Source organism: Taeniopygia guttata, chromosome 3 (genome assembly GCF_048771995.1).
Source record: "Taeniopygia guttata chromosome 3, bTaeGut7.mat, whole genome shotgun sequence".
NCBI lineage: Eukaryota > Metazoa > Chordata > Aves > Passeriformes > Estrildidae > Taeniopygia > Taeniopygia guttata.
The window spans coordinates 76297996-76316295 of NC_133027.1; the positions used below are offsets into that span (position 1 = coordinate 76297996).

The following is an 18300-nucleotide window of genomic DNA, read 5'->3' on the forward strand; positions in this document are numbered from 1 at the left end:
CATCAGAAGAGTTAGAGTACCTCTTCGACATAAATCAAGTTGCAATGTACTTTTTTCTAATTCTTGAAGTTTAGCAGTCTCATAGTGTAATACATATTACAGCTTTTTTATCTGAACCCTGATAGGTAAACCTAATCATTTGTTTATTTGCTTCTTGGAAATTTATGATGGCATGGGAATGGCTAGTTGACAGTTTTGTGTGTACAAGCATTTGAATCGTTTTATTTCTGCTTAGTATTAAAATTATTACCCATTGTAACTAGCTTCTGGCTCTTTATGTGGGCAATAGGTAGGCTAGGGTATCATTGAATAAATCTCTGAAAATGGTGGTAGGCAAGAGACAAAAGTGCTTGCTTGGAGTAGGCATGTACTATGACTCATTGTAGCTGTCACTGGTGGGAAGAAAAATAAAAGGGTATTCCCTCTGCAGAGTTGACTAAGTGCAGAAATACACAGAAGACTAGAAAGAAAGTTTTAAAGCTGCTTCCCTCCTCCCACTTTTCTTGCTTCACTGAAGCAAGGCACTTCTGGTATAAGTGTCTTCTGTTTCTCAGTATTTGAGCTTACCTTAGAGAATTGAAAGAAATAAAACAAACCTTGGGTTTAATAGAACTCTCCTTAATTCTACCACATAATATAGACTAATAGTACTTTAAAATTGGAATGTTAATGATCTGAATAACCCATTAACAAAAAAAAGTCCTAAACTACCTCCTAAGAAAGCTATAGGTATACAAAAATATCCATCTTCAGAAGAATTTTATTTTTAAAATTTAGGTCCTAGATAGGTGGGTGAAATTTGTTAAGAAATAGATATCTAGCTATACCGCTTAAAAAAAAAAAACAAACCCAAGCAAAACCTTTCTAGTTTAAACAATGTAGTCAGTATCTCAGGAAACTATACCCTCTTGTCTTCAGAATTTCAAAATGGACAAGAGCTTTTACACTATCTATTTCCCTTCAGTACAGGTGCTGTGTAGTCATCGATTGCTGCTAGAAGCTCTCACTGGACAGGGAGCTCTGCCTGTGATCAGAGACACAGCTGGGCCCAGAATCAGTAGCGTTTGACTTAGCAGATGAGACTAATGCCCAATATCCTCACCATGGTAGATGTCACTCTTTCTTTGTGCCCATAAGAACTTGGGGGTTCCAAAGTGTTCATCAGTGTTTTTTCTTCCAGTCTTAAGAGGTCAGTTTTCTATTTTGGATCCCATAAGGAGGTCATGAGGAGCTTTGACTTAGCAAGACTTGTGTCTCACCTTGAGAGGTCTACATTGTTGATGGGAGCAGTGACTTGCATCTGCAGTGTTCAATGGGCTGATAACTCACCGAGGCTCTTACTGGCTTAGGAGTTTAACAGCTGCTGCAGATCAACTGCTGGACTATTTGTTTTACTAAATTGCCCTTCTGTCTTCCATGTCATCCAGTATCACAGAGAAATGCCATGTTATCATAAACTGGCAGAAGACTGTAAAGCAAAGAGTGAAAATGTATGTGCTTGTAGTTTCTTTGGTTTTACACAATAATTTCAAATAAGTGTGAAGAGGGCACAGAGATATTGGAGGTTGAAAGCCTATAGTGGAGAAAATAGGATGTACTTGGGACTCTGGACATAGCTTTGTTCTGCTGGCTCAGTTCTTAGAGAAAACAACAACTTTTTATTACTCTATTAACAGCATTAGCTGTTACCCTGAGCAAATCTTTATTCCTGACACACCTGGCCAGTGGCCTAAGCAATATTTTTATACTTAACCACAAAAAATTATGTGGTTACCCCCCCCCCAAAAAAAAAAAAATCCCTCATGTGGTGATTTAATGTTTGTTTTTTGGTTTTGCTGCTTTTTTTTTTTTTTCTTGTACTCTTGGGTAAATAGTAAGGTTCTAAGAAAAACCACAAACCACCACCACCAAAAATATTTTCCTTTATTCAGGGAAAATGTTAGATTTTAGATTCTTATATATCTGATCCTTCAATTTAGAGGTAAAAGACAGAAGAGTAAAGTGGAAAAAAAAAACTCTCTTAACCTTGAACTCATGAATGTATTTTGCAAATGAGAAATAAAATATAACGAAATCCACAAACCTTTAGAAAGCAAATTATTTTATTTAAAACTCAGACAGAGATGTTTCACCCAACTATACCAGCAGACAGAACAAAGATTAATTTTTTTTTTTTTTTGACAGAAAAGGAGGTGTGGCTAGCAGGTTGAGGGAGATGATTCTCCCCTTCTACTCTGATCTCATAAACCCAGCCTGGGGTAGAGGATGTTATTCTGAGGCTACCAGTATGAGAAGGGTGGGGACCTGTTGGAGAGAGCCCAGAGGAGGACTAGAAAGATGATCAGGAGCTGGGTTCTTCTACTATGAAGAGGACAGCCTAAAAATGATGAGGTGGTTCAGCCTGGTGAAGAGTAGGGTCTGGGAAAAGCTTATAGCAGTTTTCCAGTGTCTGAAGGGACTCTACAGGAAGGCTGGAGAGGGACTTTTCACAAGGGTATGTAGTAATAGACAAGGGTAAATGGCTTTAAACTGAGAGTAAAGTCCAGCTAGATTTTAGGAAGAAATTCTTTACTGTGAGGGTGGTGAGGCACTGGATCAGGTTGCCCAGAGAAGCTGTGGATGCCAAGACCAGGCTGGATGCAGCTTTGAGCAATCTGATCTAGTAGAAGCTATCCCTGCCCATGGCAGGGGTGTTGGAACTAGATGAACTTTAAGGTTTCTTCCAACTCAAACTATTTTGCCATTTTAAGTTACTGTATCTGGCTATGCTACTGACTAAAGGTGTTCTCATTTTCTATTTCTGCCCCTATGTCATACCATACTGATCCATTGGTTCTGTCATCAGCACTATTTTGTGCCTTGTGCTGCTGGAAAATATGTGATTTTACCACCGCCCTGATGTTGTTCCCTGATGAGATTTCTGGCCCAAAGTATTTAAACATGAGGAAGCAATGCCAGAAGCAGCTACCCCTTGTCTTTAGCTCTGCTCTTCAGTGATGGTGTGATAGAAAGGCATTAGGCCTTCTATGATATTGTGCTACACAATCACATATTTGCCTTTCAATATTTTTGGGTCTTCTTTGTTTTTGACTTTGTGAGTTCCTGCACAGAGGGACAGGAATATTTTCTGCTAGGATAAGGACCTTTTCCAGTACAAAGCTGTGTTATTGTCAAAGAAGGAAGTGTGCAAGCACACAAGGACTTTGAAGGCGCTAGAAGAAGAAAAGGATGTTAATTCTGTTTTGTTAAATGCTTGGGACTGATGATGCTATTTGATTATGGACTCTCTCCTGAATCAGTGTATAAAATTTTGTGATCATAAGGGTCCATTTGAAAATTGGAGCCTTACAAGGAAAACTGACACTGGAGATGTAGGCTGTTTTTTTTGCGTGTTCTATGCAAGAAGGTAAAGACAGTGTGTATCAAGATAATTTTACATGGCAATCAAGGAAAAGCAAAATAAGATAAAAGGTGCTCATCAGTTTTGTTTTCAAAGAAACCTATTTCAAGTTGCATTGTCTTTGAGTTATACAATGCAAAGAGGGTGAGCTGGGGACACGCATGAAAGGAAGAATCAGCTGCTATATGATACAGTTGGCTGTTTTCTAATGTTCCTAATGAACAAGAGAATGAGACTAGGCCCTAAAATAGAATTTGCGGGAGGGAGGAGAGAATAAAGTTCCCTAAAGCATAATTAACTAGAGAGACACATTCCTATACTCATTTATATTAATCTTCAAAAGTGAGAATAAAAGTATGAGAAAAATACAAAGGAACTAGGGTGAAGTAATTTTCTCTACTTTCTTAGCACTTACAAATTAAGTCTTACTTAAAAAATAGGAAAAGAAAAGAAAAGGTTGACTTCAAGGAAGGGCCTTCAGGGCAACAATATAAAATTATATGGATATTTAACTGCTCTGTATCATGGTGCCATAATTAAGACAAAGTACCTTACAATTATTCCTCCTACCAGGTTAATGCATACAGTGAGTTTGAATTCAAAATTGTTACATATTAATTTTAAAGAAGATTAAAAAGAACCTGAAACCACAAAAAAAAAAAGCCTCTGAAAGGCATATATTATAAATAGATTAGCAATATCCGTTTAAAGATGAAGAACCTTGTTAAACACTGTCTCACATTATAGACAGTGTGATGATTTGTTTGCATGTCTCCATCTGTGAAGACAGCAATATTTGTCACCATAGACCTTTCACCAAAGCATTAAAATGATTACAAAACATTGAGCTCTCTGTGTGTTTTTGTACAAATTTCTGAAATGAGGATGCCGAGTGAGGTAGCATAGAGCTTGCCGTGAAATGTGAATTTTGTTGTAGCTTACTCCAGCATATGTAAAACATTTTCTCAAGGCTCAGCATTAGGTTTTGTGATGAGCCATGCTCCTCTGATCGTGTATCCTCACTATGTGATTCTGTGTTTCAAAGTGGTTACACCACTGGGTGTGGGCACATCATTCAGCCAAGGGTCTGCCCTGGGGTGTCTCTGATTTCTGTGTGTTCCTGGAGCTCTTTACACAGGTGAGCTCAACTCCCTAGTCTATCAGTCCTGCTTGAAGAACTTTGGGGCTAAAAGTTCAGTCAATCTGACGTTCACATCTATGGCTAGCGGGGTGCAACACCATGAAATCAGTTCTGACAAAACTAAATGTTGCCCTCTTATCAGTTCATGTCTGGTTTTGAACAACCTACATAGGAAGAATGTGTGTGCCTGTTTTGAAAAATTTGGTGCTAAGTATCTTCACTTAAATCCTCCTCCACTGGCAATAACTTTCTTCTGGGAGTTGGCTGGCATGACTGTGCCAGCTCTTTGTCATTTTTTCACTAACTCATGCCTATGAATTTGGGGGCTGCTGGAACTAGACAACCTGGGTGTTAGACAGCTGGCAAATTATGATTTCTGAGTGTGTTGGAAGAACCTAAATGGTGGAATTATATCTTGAAAAAAGTAGAGAAGTGTGAAAACTTCAGAGAATTTGGGCCAAGTACTCTACCAAAATTTTGGCATTCATTTAAAATTGTGTCCCCTAAGTTTTTAGTCAAGGATTATGCCCTCCTTCCCCAACTTGACATCTTTCCAAACTTAAAAACTGTTTCTAATGATCTAATGTAGGCCTAATAGGACAAAATTAAAGTTCAGCTTGTAACTGAAGTATATGCTCTCCTATATTTCAGTTCAGTCTGTTGCACTTCCAATTGAAAACATTTAAAATAAGGTTCCTGAAGCTATTTCTGTGCTAAAAGTTTGTCACTTCTAGAGATTCTGGTGACACTGTCTTATAGTGAATATCACCCAGATAATACTATGAAGATAGATGAAAGGTAGAAAGGAAGAAAAGAATACAGGGTTTTCCCACTTGTTTTGCTGGAAAGATGAGTGCTTGACTCAGTGTGGGTGAGCAGAGAACTTCATGGAAGTTTCTGTCACTGCTATCTGCAGTGATGAATGACAATCGCTGTAAGTATGCTCTCTGAACTAACTGAAGGGAATCAGCCCTACCATGACAAGACTCTGCTTAACAAGGAGCTACAATTATAGTGATTATGGGATAAATTTTCACTTGGGTGTAGCTAGTTGAGGTCAATGCTGTCGCCTTCATATCTGGAGGATTTGATGCAGCTAGGGAAGTTAAATTCTGGGGTGAGAGACATATGGGTCCAACATTACGTCTTGTCAATGATGCAAAAATTGGGGTATGCCTTAACTGTATCTTGATTTAGGGACCCCAGCTTAAAGAAACCAAATGCTAAAAAAGTGTGACTCTGGATTTGGTCCATACATCCATTCCTTTAAAATACAGCTTGCCTCAGTTGGTGGGGAAGAAGAGCTGCCTCTTTTCTCCCTGCTCAGTAGGTTGCTCTAGAAGCTGTGAAAGTGTTCAGTGCTGCCCTGGGGGAGTGTTATCTTGCTATGGAAATGAATTCATAAATTTGACATTTTGCTGGCAGCGACAGGTGGTGTCTGTGAGAGCCCGAATGGCTGCCATCGGCTTGCCTGATGGATTGACTCCCATTACTGCTGAGCCAAAATTCATTGATTTTCTTCTTGCCCTTCCTTGGGATGACCTTCTCAAGAGGGAGGCTGTACAGATTTTATACTTTACCCCTCCACACCTTTCAACTCATCCCTGATCTCTTTTGTTTATTTCCTTTTGCAATAAGTCTGCTTCTTTAATCTCTTCTAATTATAGATTGAAGATAAGGGAGGTAAATCAATGGGCTGAATAGAAGAGCGAAGTGTATGAACAGCAGCTCTTAGACAGAGAATCAGAGGTTGTTCCAGCTTCCCATAGTTGGGAACTGGTGCATTATCAGAACAATGGTGCCCCTAAAATCCTTGTCATGAAGAGGAGAAGGTGGGGGTGGGCAGGAACAGGGCAGACAGTGTAGAAGCAAAAATCTTTAGAGTGAATTCAAGATTGAGTCAACTCAAAAGTTGGTGTATGGTGCTAGGGGGCTTTACTTCTGTTAAAACAATAGGAAAAAATCGATTTAGAAAAAGGGCAGTGCTAAAAATATTGCTTGCAGTGTTCAATCAAGGCTTTTTCCTTTCAGGGTCACCTAGTGGGGATGGTGCGAGAGGGCTTTGCTACCCTCGAGAGCAGATAACATATTATCTTGAAAAATTTTAGTCTGGTAAGCTGACTTTAACCTAAAGCAAGGTAAGGAGATGGTCTGAAAGCAGGAAGCATCTGGTGTCTGGTTGCTGACTTGGCAGGAGTACACACAGTGGGAAGTGCAACTCTTTCTCAGGTTTTTCTGGTACTAGTATGTCTGCTGCTATGACAGAATCCACATCCTACCTAGGGACAAATGGGTTCTTATAAGAAGGTAAGGTAAAAAACATGTGAATTGAAAAAAGAAATCTGTCTTGTCTTTTTTATTCCTATTTCTTTAAAAAGCACTCAAATTCAGGCAAGTTGTAGCTTAGGTTTTGCCATCTGTTAAGTGAAAGTAGTGATCCTTGCCAAATCAAGGCTTTATGTCCCATGTCTGCTGGGGATCTGAGAGCTGACAATGTGCAACTACTATAGTTGCTGTAACTACACTACAAATAAATTTTAACATATTTTTAAGCATCATATAAAATGTGTTAAGTGTAAGTCTACCCCAGCCTGGTAAAGTCACTATTTTGTCACATGTCAGAAATTTTTTGAGCAAGTTTTCATGGAACAAGAAAGGTAAAGGGGGAGGCCTGGTATGGAGGCTGTGGGGAGGAAGGAACTTGGGCAGGCAAGGGAAGGACAGCACAAGAAAGAAGGGAATGGGGGATATAAAACAGAGGGGAAAGGAATCTCCTTCACCCCAGATGATGGGTTCCTAGTCCTTGACTTTGGTTAAAAGTAGTTTGTGGATGCCCTGTAATGATGCATAAAGAAATATTCACAAGTCTGAATATGAAGAGCACTGAAGGATGGTGTGTGGGCAAGGAACCATAGGGTGCTGCTATCAGGGAGGAGAATGCAACTCCACCTCTTTCCATTGAGTTGTAATGGAGGATATGGGGGAAGGTACATGCTTCAAATGTGAGTCCAGAAGAGACAGACATAGTAGCAGTAGTATGGAGCATCCCTTCTGCAGAGTCGGGAAAAATGTTTGTAAACAGGCTGTAGGAAAATGGGTGGATGAGAGGAGTCCTGAGACTGAAGCACCAGAGGGGATATGACTCCCAAGGCTCCTCTGCCTGTGCTCCTCATTATTCTGATCCCTGCCAGATGCAGAGGTGCCAAAATCCCCAGACCACGGATGTTCTCCTGAGACTGCCAGTTCAGTGTCACACAGTGAGGAGGTGTGAGATGAGCCATCTGCAGTCAGGAATGCTTTTCCTCAGTGAACACCCACTGGTTGGTCATTCCTGTCACAAACTTACATCCACTGCTGCTTCTTGGTTTGAATCCAGAGTAAAAGGCTGTAGCTCACTTTTTACTACCTAATGAGTCTTGCTGGCACAATGATGGTGTAGAGCTGTGAGAGAGCTTTCTATAATCAGCTACTTCATTTCAGCATGTGGTGGTAAGATTTTTTATGTGGCAGAAGTTTCAGGATCCAAACCCTGATGATATTGTGCTTTTTTTTTTGTTGTTGTTGTTCCTTTTTAAAATAAAGGCCTGAAGCCTTTAATTCCTTGCTGATAGGATGCTTAGTATGGTACAAAACCAAATGTTAATGACCAAGTGTAGTTAGCCAGCTCTTTCAAATCCCCAGCATAGTTCAAGGAGACCCAAATGTACTTCTCAGTAAAATGCACTGGCTGTCTCAGCTTTACCTTCACTGGAAAACTGTAAACACCATATTGCAGATGTTACATTCAAGTCAACACAGTCTGAAATGATTGACAGCATCTGCTTCACAGAGGTCCAGGACAGAGCTAGCCTGAACAGTGTGTTACTTTGTGCTCCAAAAATCTCCACCATGTCACTGGGAACATAATTTGAGGGAGCCCATACTGTGTACTGACTTTGATTGTATTGCAGCCGCCTTGAGAATGTTTTTTTTGTTTTGTTTTGGTTTTTTTTGTTTTTGTTTTGTTTTTGTTTTGTTTTGTTTTGTTTTTTTGTAGCTAAGGGACACAGCATTTTCAGTCTTGGGGTTTCATTACATTTCTTGAGCAGCCTGTCTCCTCCCAGCCCACATATAAAAAGTCCTTCTGACAGCAAAGTTGATAAAACTGGAGAAAGTATATTTCGGTTTGTGCATTAGAGACAATGAATAACTAGTCAGTTATTTATAATTTATGGTACTTTCTAAAGGAAAAGAGAGAGAAACCTAACTTTTGATTAGAAACTTTCGAAGGAGTGAAATAGTTTTCTGTTTGCTGAAAGAAAAAAATTCTACCATGTCTACATGGGAAGGTGCTAGCAAACTTTTTTCTGTTTTGTGAGAAAAAGCAATGTAAAATCCTAACTAACAAGCTGATATGGCATTTCAGTATAATGAAACCTGATGGTTGATGTGCTTGGGTCATCCATACCTGATATTGTTTTTCTATTCCATATAAAAACATGGTTAAAAAGTAAAATTATTTTTGTTTGTATGTGGGGGAGTGGGAAAGCTGCAAGGAGGTTTCCTACTTGTCTTCTTGCTTTTAATGGGGAGAAGAAATGTAGCAAGGGGGGGACACAGGAGTTTCTACCACCTTCTTCATGGAAGAGTAGAGAAGCCTGGATGTCATGCCCCTCGTCAACTAGAATAGTGGGGTTTGTGGGATTGGATGGGTGAGTGACTAGATACATATTTAACAACAGGAGGGGATATTTTAAAGAATCTTTTGTCGTTAAGATGAGATTTTTTTTGTTGTAATAATAATTTTAAAAAATAACCAAACTTGGACCTAGAGGGGTGTTTGGCTTCCTGGACATGGGAATAAAGGAGGACAGAGTGCTGCTGGTAGAGCTCTTCTGCAGAATACTTCTTTTGAAAGAAGAGTCTAGCAGATTCAGTGGATTTTTCAATGACTCTGAGCTTCAAAAGAGAGCATCTACCTTGTGTTTATCTTGATCACACAGTGCAGCTGAGACTGAATGACCACATCAAGCTGTAAAGTAGCATGAGCGAGCTGGCTGAATGCTATTTGCTGATTTTCCTAAACAAGTAGAATAGAAATTGTTAGAGCTATGTGTGAGCTGACTTGGAAATACATTAAATGTAGTAGGTGGAGATGAAGTTGGGAAATGAGGAAGAAATTTAATAGTTGACTTGGGAAAAATAAAGCTCTCTAATTACCCAAATTATTTAGGTAGAAAACATATTCCTAGATAAAACAAATCATATAGGTCTTCATGACTTCATGAAGACCTTCATGCTGTAAAAAAACCCTACAGCTTCAGGTAAGGGGGTTGAAGGACCCTAGGGCCAGGCACTGGGATGTGGGATACTCTGGATGAAAGAGAGGGAGAAATGCTCCTGGTTTGATCTGGTGACTGCTGTGTCTGCTGAAGTCCTTGGTGCTGACAGCTGAGTGCTTTGATGCAGTTTCAAAGCCTAGCTCATGTAGCTCACATTTGTTTCCGGTCATGATGTGGCCTTGCTCCCTGGGGTGCTGAGAGCTGATTCAGAGAGCTCCAGTGACCTGCACTACTGTGAAAGGACAGCTAAAATGTGTCTGCTAGGGCATGGAGGGGAAGGAGTTCTATTGCATGTCAGCAGTGCTCCTCATGGGCATACCTGCATAAGGAAAATACATGGCTATGCACACACAGGATTTTCATGGGTGAGGAAAAAATACGGGGGTAGCCTCTGTATGGCTGTTGAAAAAAATGCTGTTCAGCACCCTGTGAAGACATAATACCTTTTCTTGGTTTCAGAAAATTGTCACCAGTCATCAGTACTTGGGTGATATATCTCTTCCTCCCTCTCTCCATCACAGAGCATTTTGGCTTTTTAGAGTGGGGATTGCACTTAATGTCAGACTGATGGAAAGGTGAGCTGTTTATCAGAGGAACTAATTCTTGAGATTTCATCCTGTCCTGTGTGAGACAGTAAACTTGAAAGTGTAGAAATCAGCTAGGCTTTTGCTATAGAAAGAATCCCTAGTTTCAGGTCTGTGTGTTAAGTTTTGTTTGTTTTGCCAGTGATTTTTGTTATCTTTATTGCATTGCCTCTATGGAATACACCTATAGTCTCTGCATGTGCAGGAGTATCTGTACATGCTGGCTGCAGGAGTCATGATAGGCATCCTAATAATTTTAGGGTGCTCTGGTCATTTAGATCTGTTATAACCACAACAGGCCCCTGGCTAGGTAATAAGTAGCATTGACTCCATGATTCACAGCAGGCTGATCAATTTCTTTATTATTCTATTCTTATTAAGAAACCCATTGCTTTTATAGACAGTTATAATACACCTGAACCTAATTGATCCTCTAGTCCAAGCACCATCACCATTGGCTAATTAAGAAACCACTCTCTTGTAAACAAATCTCCATAACACATTCCACATGTTCACAATAGGTGCAGCAAGTGAAGATAAGAATTGTTTCTCATTCTTTCCTCTGATCTTCTCACAGCTTTCCCCAGGACAATGCCTTGGAAGGTTATGCCTCTCTCTGTGGCCAGAGAGCTGCTACCACCTAGATCCATTTGAGGTACTCAAGAATGCATTATTTGTCATTTGGAAAAATTCTCCTCTGTGAAAAGTTGTCTGGCTGGCAGGTGAGGTTGCCATAATCAACATACATCCTAAGTTGCTCATCTATTTTCCCCTGAAAAACTAACCCCAAGTGGCACATAAAAAACCTCATTAGCATAGTTAAACTCACCTTTGTCGTGCTTTATGATGTTAAAGCAGGGAAGGCAGAAGAATTTTATGTTGAGAATCTGTCCTGCAAAGTTTTAAATTAGTCCAGACTGCTCAGAGGCAGGGTTAACTATCAATTATTTTGCATACAATAGATACCTTCAATAGGATGCAATTAACAGCATTTTGAGGGAAGAAAAATAAAATCTTCCAAACTATAAAAGTCACTTATGACATTAGGTTGATCACTGGAAGATGGTGTAATACTTGGATTTTTGCCTTTTTTTTTTTTCTATCAGTTTTCTGGCTAGAAAATGGGCAAAAATATATATGAGGATAACATCAACTCTGAATTTGCACGTGTAAATTGAGACTTTCCTCACCTCTGAGTCAGTTCCCAAATATATATACATCCACTTTCTCTCTCCTTGCCTCCAGCTGTATTTGCCTGGATGTACCAGTAGCAAAGAAGCTATGGGATCCATTTCTAATTCTACCAGGCAGCAGGTGGAGAATTAGCATAGTGACTTTCATTATGGGAAGCAGGAGGTACTGAGATCTGGATCCAGAATCAGACATTCAGTGAACCTGTATAACAAATAGAGACACCCAGAGATTTACTGCTGTCTAGTGATAAATTTCTCTCCCAGTTTTTCTCTCAGCAGTTTTGGACTGTAGTTTCAATCTAACACAACAAAATAAGTTAGCTGGAGTCAAGCAGATGCCTTTAAGTGAGGCATGTGGAGATGTGGGAAGGGCTAGAGGAGCTGGGCAGTGTGTTCCCTGGGCCAGCTGCAGCCATGGATATGTGCCCTGGGTGGATGCTGAGCACAGGCAGCTGCTCCCTACTTCTCTCTCTGGTCACAGGTTATTCCCAAAGTCTGTTCTCTTTTCACCAGCTGCAAAGTGAGGAAAGTGTTATTAGCTTGTCTCACAGGCCTGGAAGATAAATTCATTAATATTTGTGAAACATCAGATACCATAGTGATGAGTGCCACACAGAAGCCCATGAGGAAATTAATAATTAGGTATTCAGAGCAGGGAATGGATGTTATGCAGTAAATAAGGTGAGACTACACGTTGAATAAAGAGCATGAAAAGAAATATTGAATAGCAAATTTAGTCCCAGAGCAACATCCAGCTTGTGCACTGATTGCAGGTAGGGTCTTGTGGAAACTTCCTATGCAATTGCATTATAAAGATTGTATTGTACGTGTGTATATCAGAGGTCTAAAGTAAGGCCACATGTATGGCATTAAATGTAACATTTTCCCAATATTTGATAGTTTATTCTGTATCTAAAGTTTTCTTTAATGCATCTCTTCAGTTTTTACCCTAGTTTACTTTAGGAAAGTAATAATGTTCTCCGAACAAAACATATTAGGAACTCATATTTAATTCCTTATATATTTTGCGATGCAAAACATAGCATGTGAAGAAAACATGCTGCCCTATAACAGTAGTGAGAATTGATTTGAATATGTACTGAAGTGAAAATTATGTCATCACATGCCCTTCCAGTAACACGGAACAGGATAAGCTGACAAAACCCCAGTCTATTTAAACAGACTTGAAGTAAATCCCCTGCTGGTAACCACAACTTTGAATTTAGCACCAGAGGAGTTTAATTGCTGTAATCTTGGTGTCAAAAGTTGACACTTACTAGGCAAAGTATTATTCTTACTACACAAGAGAAAAATCAGCTATGCATGCATGTAATAAAGAAAGAAAAACCTGGTTATGTTCTGTTTGCTGGGTAGGGTAGTTAATTCTCTTATTCCTATGGATGGGACCCATATGTACAACAGCTACAAAGGGCTAACCTCTCTTTGTCACAACACTCATTCAAGCTACCAAATTTAACAGGCAGCTTCTGTTTGGAACAGGTATGATAACTGGATAAATAACATCTGGATGCCCTATTGAATTACTTTACTTAATATATTTTTAACAGAATGTTTGCTAGAGAGTACTTGGCCAGCTATGGCAGCAAATATTTTTTGTTGAATAAATTTGACAAATAGTGGTGAAACACGCCTAATATTTGATGAATGTAGTTAGGCAGGCCTTTCATCCTCAGTTGATTTTTAAAGCCTTTTAATTCACTTGGAAATATTCCATTTTCTTTATTCTTTTTCTGATGAGTGCATTTATAGGTTTTGCAATCCTAACTATTCTCTCAGCTTTACTATAATTGTCTTCTGAACCTATTTCTTCTTCCCCACTTGTCATGTTTGCTCTCTCCTCTTGTATTTTTAATTTTCTTCATTTCTTCCCTTTCCTCAAATTATTCTTCCCTCTGTAAAACCAGTGATTCTTAACTCTGATGTGCACATCTTGGAAACATGCCACGTACTTCATAGGTGTTAACCACTAGGAAATAATGGTGTTGGCAATAGTCAGAAGCTGTATTTAGATGAGAAATCACTCTTTATACTACAGGATTCTGAGAAAGAAGTACAGTGAGGTCTTCATGATGGTCATGAGCTACTTGGATATGTTACAATACTACCTTGACTCGGTGAAATCACAACCAAATTCCCTGTTTTGGTTTACACAACACAGGTACTTTCCAGTCTCCACACCCATCTGCTTCCAAGCCATCTGTCACTGAATGGGTAGATACAAGTAATTATCAGTTTGTGCCCTAGTGCTATGCGAACAGCTCCAGTTTTATCTCCTCCCCATTAAGTGTGTTTTGCTGTTCCTTTCAATGCTCAGTGTTCCTTACTCCTGCCCAGCAGGGAGCTTTCTCAAACGACGGCACTGTTTTAACACCATTCAAACAGGATTCCTTGTTCTTTGGTGTTCTGGAAAACACGGGCAGCAAGTGGTAAAACCCCAAGTGCTCTCCACATGGTGGCTTGACTTGAGAAACATCTAACAGCAAGACAAGTCCTGAAGCCCCCCTGCCAGAAATGCTGGGAAACAATAGTGCTTTGTTTTCATGCCAGGATGGTTTTCTTGCCAGTGATGAAAAGTTAGAAATGTTTCTTTTTATTGGTTCATTTTTAATTGGCAAACTTAATCTCTGCAGAAATCAAAAGAAATTGTCCAGGTAAAATGTGCGTCTAATTTGCTACATGGGTCTTCAAGCTGTGTTGCCCTTTACTTTAATCCTGTGTTTAAAAAGTAGTTTTCATCTCTTTTGCTTCAATCTATCTTTTGCAGGTAATTAGTGTTTGCTTTTATTCCCACCGAGGTGAGGAAAGAGGGCAAAGCTGGTGCCATTGATCTGAGTAAATTCTCTAGCTGAGATTAGGGCAGAGCTGGGATTGGGCTGCTCCGAGTCCCCAGGTGCCAGGTCAATGTTTTTCTCACAGCCTTGTTTTCTTTCCAGGAGTGAGACACTTCATGGGTCAGGCACATCTCTAGGATTTGTCTTTAATGCTGACAGCTACTGCTGCTGCCAGTGGGACAGGAGCTGTCCTGCTGCTGCTGCCAGTGCAGACTGGGTGTAAAAAACTATGCTTCAGTGTACCCTCCTTCCAGAAAAACAGCATCTATAAAGATATGGTCAAGTCTAAGCCCTGTCAGTGCCTCACCTTAAAAGCTTTATGAGAGAGCAAGCATGGGGTCCTTGTGAAGTGAAAGTTTCTGGATGGTGAATTTGAATTTTTTTTCATTTTACTTCCTTAGCTGAGCATAAGCCCAGTATAGTGCTGGGCAGTTTACAGACACACAGTTGGTCATATCCATGATTTCCCTGTGCAATGGATAGTGATTTCCTTTTCAGTTGGTTTTCTTTTATTAATCACTTAGTAGCTGTCGTGATGCCCCTAGTCTGATGCATCCTTGCAACTGATGAAAAACTGCATAAGAAAGAAAACACTGTCTGTTTGAAGACCTGTTGATCAGCTTGATGTCCACTGACTGACTCAAGTGTTAGCTGCAATCAAAACTGAAGCTTATTATTTTGGTTTGATTTCATTTTAAAACTAAGGTTGTTTGGGAGGTTGAGATGCAGCTCCTACTATTTTTGCATTGTAGAAATATGTCAAAGGCTTCCTTATTATCTTTTGTTTTAAATTCTCCTTCTGTTATACTGATAATTTTCTGTAGAACTGAGAAATATTTAGTCTGGTTATTTTAATATTTTTTTCTGTCTGGACTGATTGGGTGTTGATTTTGCATATTCATTACTAATGCATGCAATACATATCTAATATTATTAGCACAAGTTTGCACAAAGTAAAATAGAAAATATAGTTTTGCATTGATTTAAATCTTGCTATCTAAAGGGAGCTATTTGTATCTGATATTTAAGAATGATGTGAGAAAATTACAGAGTCTGTAATCAAGACAAACACATTAAGATAAACACTTTACCCCTAATCTCTATGGACTCTAAGAACAAGAAGGAGAGTATGATTTTATTGATGAATGAAACTGAAAAATTTATAGGAAGCTGAACATGACAAGAGCACACACAGTGGACGGTCTGAAACCTGCGGTTATCTGCCTATAGTTATTATAAATGTGTCATGTTTGTGTGATAAAAGTTCATAAAATTTTTCAGAAGTGCCTATTTGTTACAGTGAGCTCCTGGACACCCTTTTGTCCCCCCTTTCCTAGGGCCTCTGTGGCTCTGATCATGATAACCTCTGGATCCTCCCTCCTGCCCCAATGGGGTTGGCGGTGAGCCAGGAGAGCCCACCCTGTCCAAAACCTATATAGACCCCTGAAACTTCCTGCTCTCTCTCTTTTGCCCTGCTCTCCATGGACACCACAGAATAAAGAGAGCTGTTCCAACACCCTGGGTAAGGAGCCTCTTCTGAATACCTTTCCCTCCCATGCTATTTCCTCCCCTCACAGCCCCATATCTCTGAGCTAGTCGGATTCATTCGGGGGGCTGTGTGGAGGGGGGGAAAACCAATAGAAATAACACCTATTATGCACCTGTTATGATTTTGCTGTTTATAGTGCCAATTCTTCATATGGTGCTTAGATCTTTAAAGATAATATGGATGAAATCAGTGCTCTGTGTTGAAACCCTCCCACCATCACCTCAAGTGAGTTGCTAGGGATGGTCTCTATCGACAAATTGTGTGTTTCAAAGATTTTTTGTTTTTTCTTTTAAATATTAGCATTTTCTTTCAGATACAAAATCAATCTCCTGATTAATCTTTCTTAATAATTAACTAGTCTAGAATTTTGTTGGTTATGTTTTATTTCTAAAACTTTCATTACAGTAGAGAACACAGCACACACACTTGACTGATACACAGAACAAGAAATCTGCTATAGCCCTCTATATGTAGCACCAATGTTTTAGGTGTTTGCTGCAGAGAAATCTACAACCCTACCAAAAGCTTGTATGCTCTAGAGATTATCCACTACTGACAATTTTGTTTTATACACTCTAGGAGGTGGGATAAAAATTCAACATCTTATCCTTTGCTTACAAATCATTTCTTTACCATTTTTAGAATTCACTGTGTAGAATTGGTTCTGATAGTAAGTGCCTTTTGAAAGAGTAATGGAAATGCAATATTGCAAAAGTCACTCCTTTAACAAACAAACAAACAAAAACCAACAATAACTTCCCCACAAACAGAGGCTGAAAAGGAATTCAGGGTCCTTTGTTTGACTTGAAGAAAAGATCACTCAGCAGTATGAGTGGGGAAGGGGAAAAATCAGAGTTGTGATGTGTTTTGGGGTCACGAACCCATATCCTATTCTCTTAAGAGAGTCTTAATACCTTGACTGTAGATGATTCTGGGTCGTTATAATTTGCTAACAATATTTTCAGATTCTGGGGTCCACAGAAGAGCTATTTTCTCTCAGAGGGCTTATTTCAGTCATTACCGTGTTCCATGAATATTTGTTGCATGTCACAAAGGTGAAGTGCTTTGCAAAGGAGTCCCATAGGCAGTTTCTAGGCCCTTTGTGACTCAAAAAGCCTCTCTAATGATCTGTCAAGTGGACTTTTCATAGATTTTGTTGTTTTATCATTTAGGTCAAACCTAGGATTTAAATAACTTTGCTTATGCACATTGTCTAACCTCTTGAGTGGAAGTGGATGAACAACATTGGAATTACCCACCTTGGTGAGTGAGTGCTTTGTTTAACTGAAAGAATGAAACTGCAAATGAATCTCCACAACTATGATTTTTGGAGTGCTTTAACTATTGACTGAAGTACAAAAGAGATGACATGCTGAAGTGTTGTGTCTTTCCTCTGTCCTTTTCATTTTGAAGGAAGGTGGCAGTTGGCACTGTAGGTTTGCAAGAACTGATCTAATGGTGTTGCAAAGGCCGTGTGCTCTAGACTGAATACCTCCATTCTCCATCTGCCTTTCCTCTTGATTGAGTCCAAGATGGTGAAAAAATGAACCACATACTGAGTCACTCGGTCTTGCCAAAAATGGCATCCTCTGTAAAAGCAAATGCAACTCTTAGGTCTGGGGAATTTGATGTGGAAAAGAGTCATACCTCTAAAGTTGTTGACAGCAAGGCAGGTAATCTGGGGTCTTCAGTTTTGGACTTTTAAATCCCTCTTTAATCCTACTTCCAAACATAGAATCCTTTTGTGGATTTGGGCTTAAATTATTTCTAGCAGGAAGGACAGTTCAACACTGAAATTGATTTTATTTAACAAGGTTGTGTAATTTCAATTATCAGATGTTTTTTAACTTGTATTAGAGGTCTGTCATGATGGATTTATGTGAAGTAGTCTTTCTTGGAGCAAGGGTTGAACAGGACAGGAACTTAACATCACTTCTAGCCCTACTTTCTGTAATCTATACTTAGAATCAAGCATTAGCTGTTCTGTTCTGACATGAATGGTTTGTAGTTCGCTTGTTTCTGTGGAATGTAGGTTGAAAATAAAGAAAAAAAAATCTGCTGAGCATTATTGTTGGTCTCTCAAGTTTTGAAGTCATAAAGTAAGCATGCAAGGCTGTCATAAAATTGATTTGAAAACTCTGTTTCACTGTTTACTGAAGGACACATGTTCCATACTGATTTATATGCTATGAAGTTATGCTTAGGTGTATTACATGCTCTGGAGTAAAGCCACTGAGACCAGTTAAATTCTGTGGATTAA

General features: G+C 39.4%; 1 protein-coding gene across 50 annotated transcripts in view; it reads left to right on the top strand.

The window, feature by feature from the left end:
- LOC115494396 (uncharacterized) overlaps positions 1–18300 on the top strand; it is a 432669-nt gene that overhangs the window by 242260 nt on the left and 172109 nt on the right. For 42 of the 50 annotated variants that reach the window (XR_012054697.1, XR_012054698.1, XM_072926076.1 and 39 more), the window contains 2 exons: positions 11024–11168; positions 17213–17303. The exons of 6 other annotated variants lie outside the window; for them this stretch is intronic. The gene's annotated coding sequence lies outside the window, so the exon portion shown is untranslated. The remainder of the gene's footprint in view (positions 1–11023; positions 11169–17212; positions 17304–18300) is intronic. 2 more of the 50 variants (XM_072926074.1, XM_072926070.1) reach the window with 2 other exon arrangements.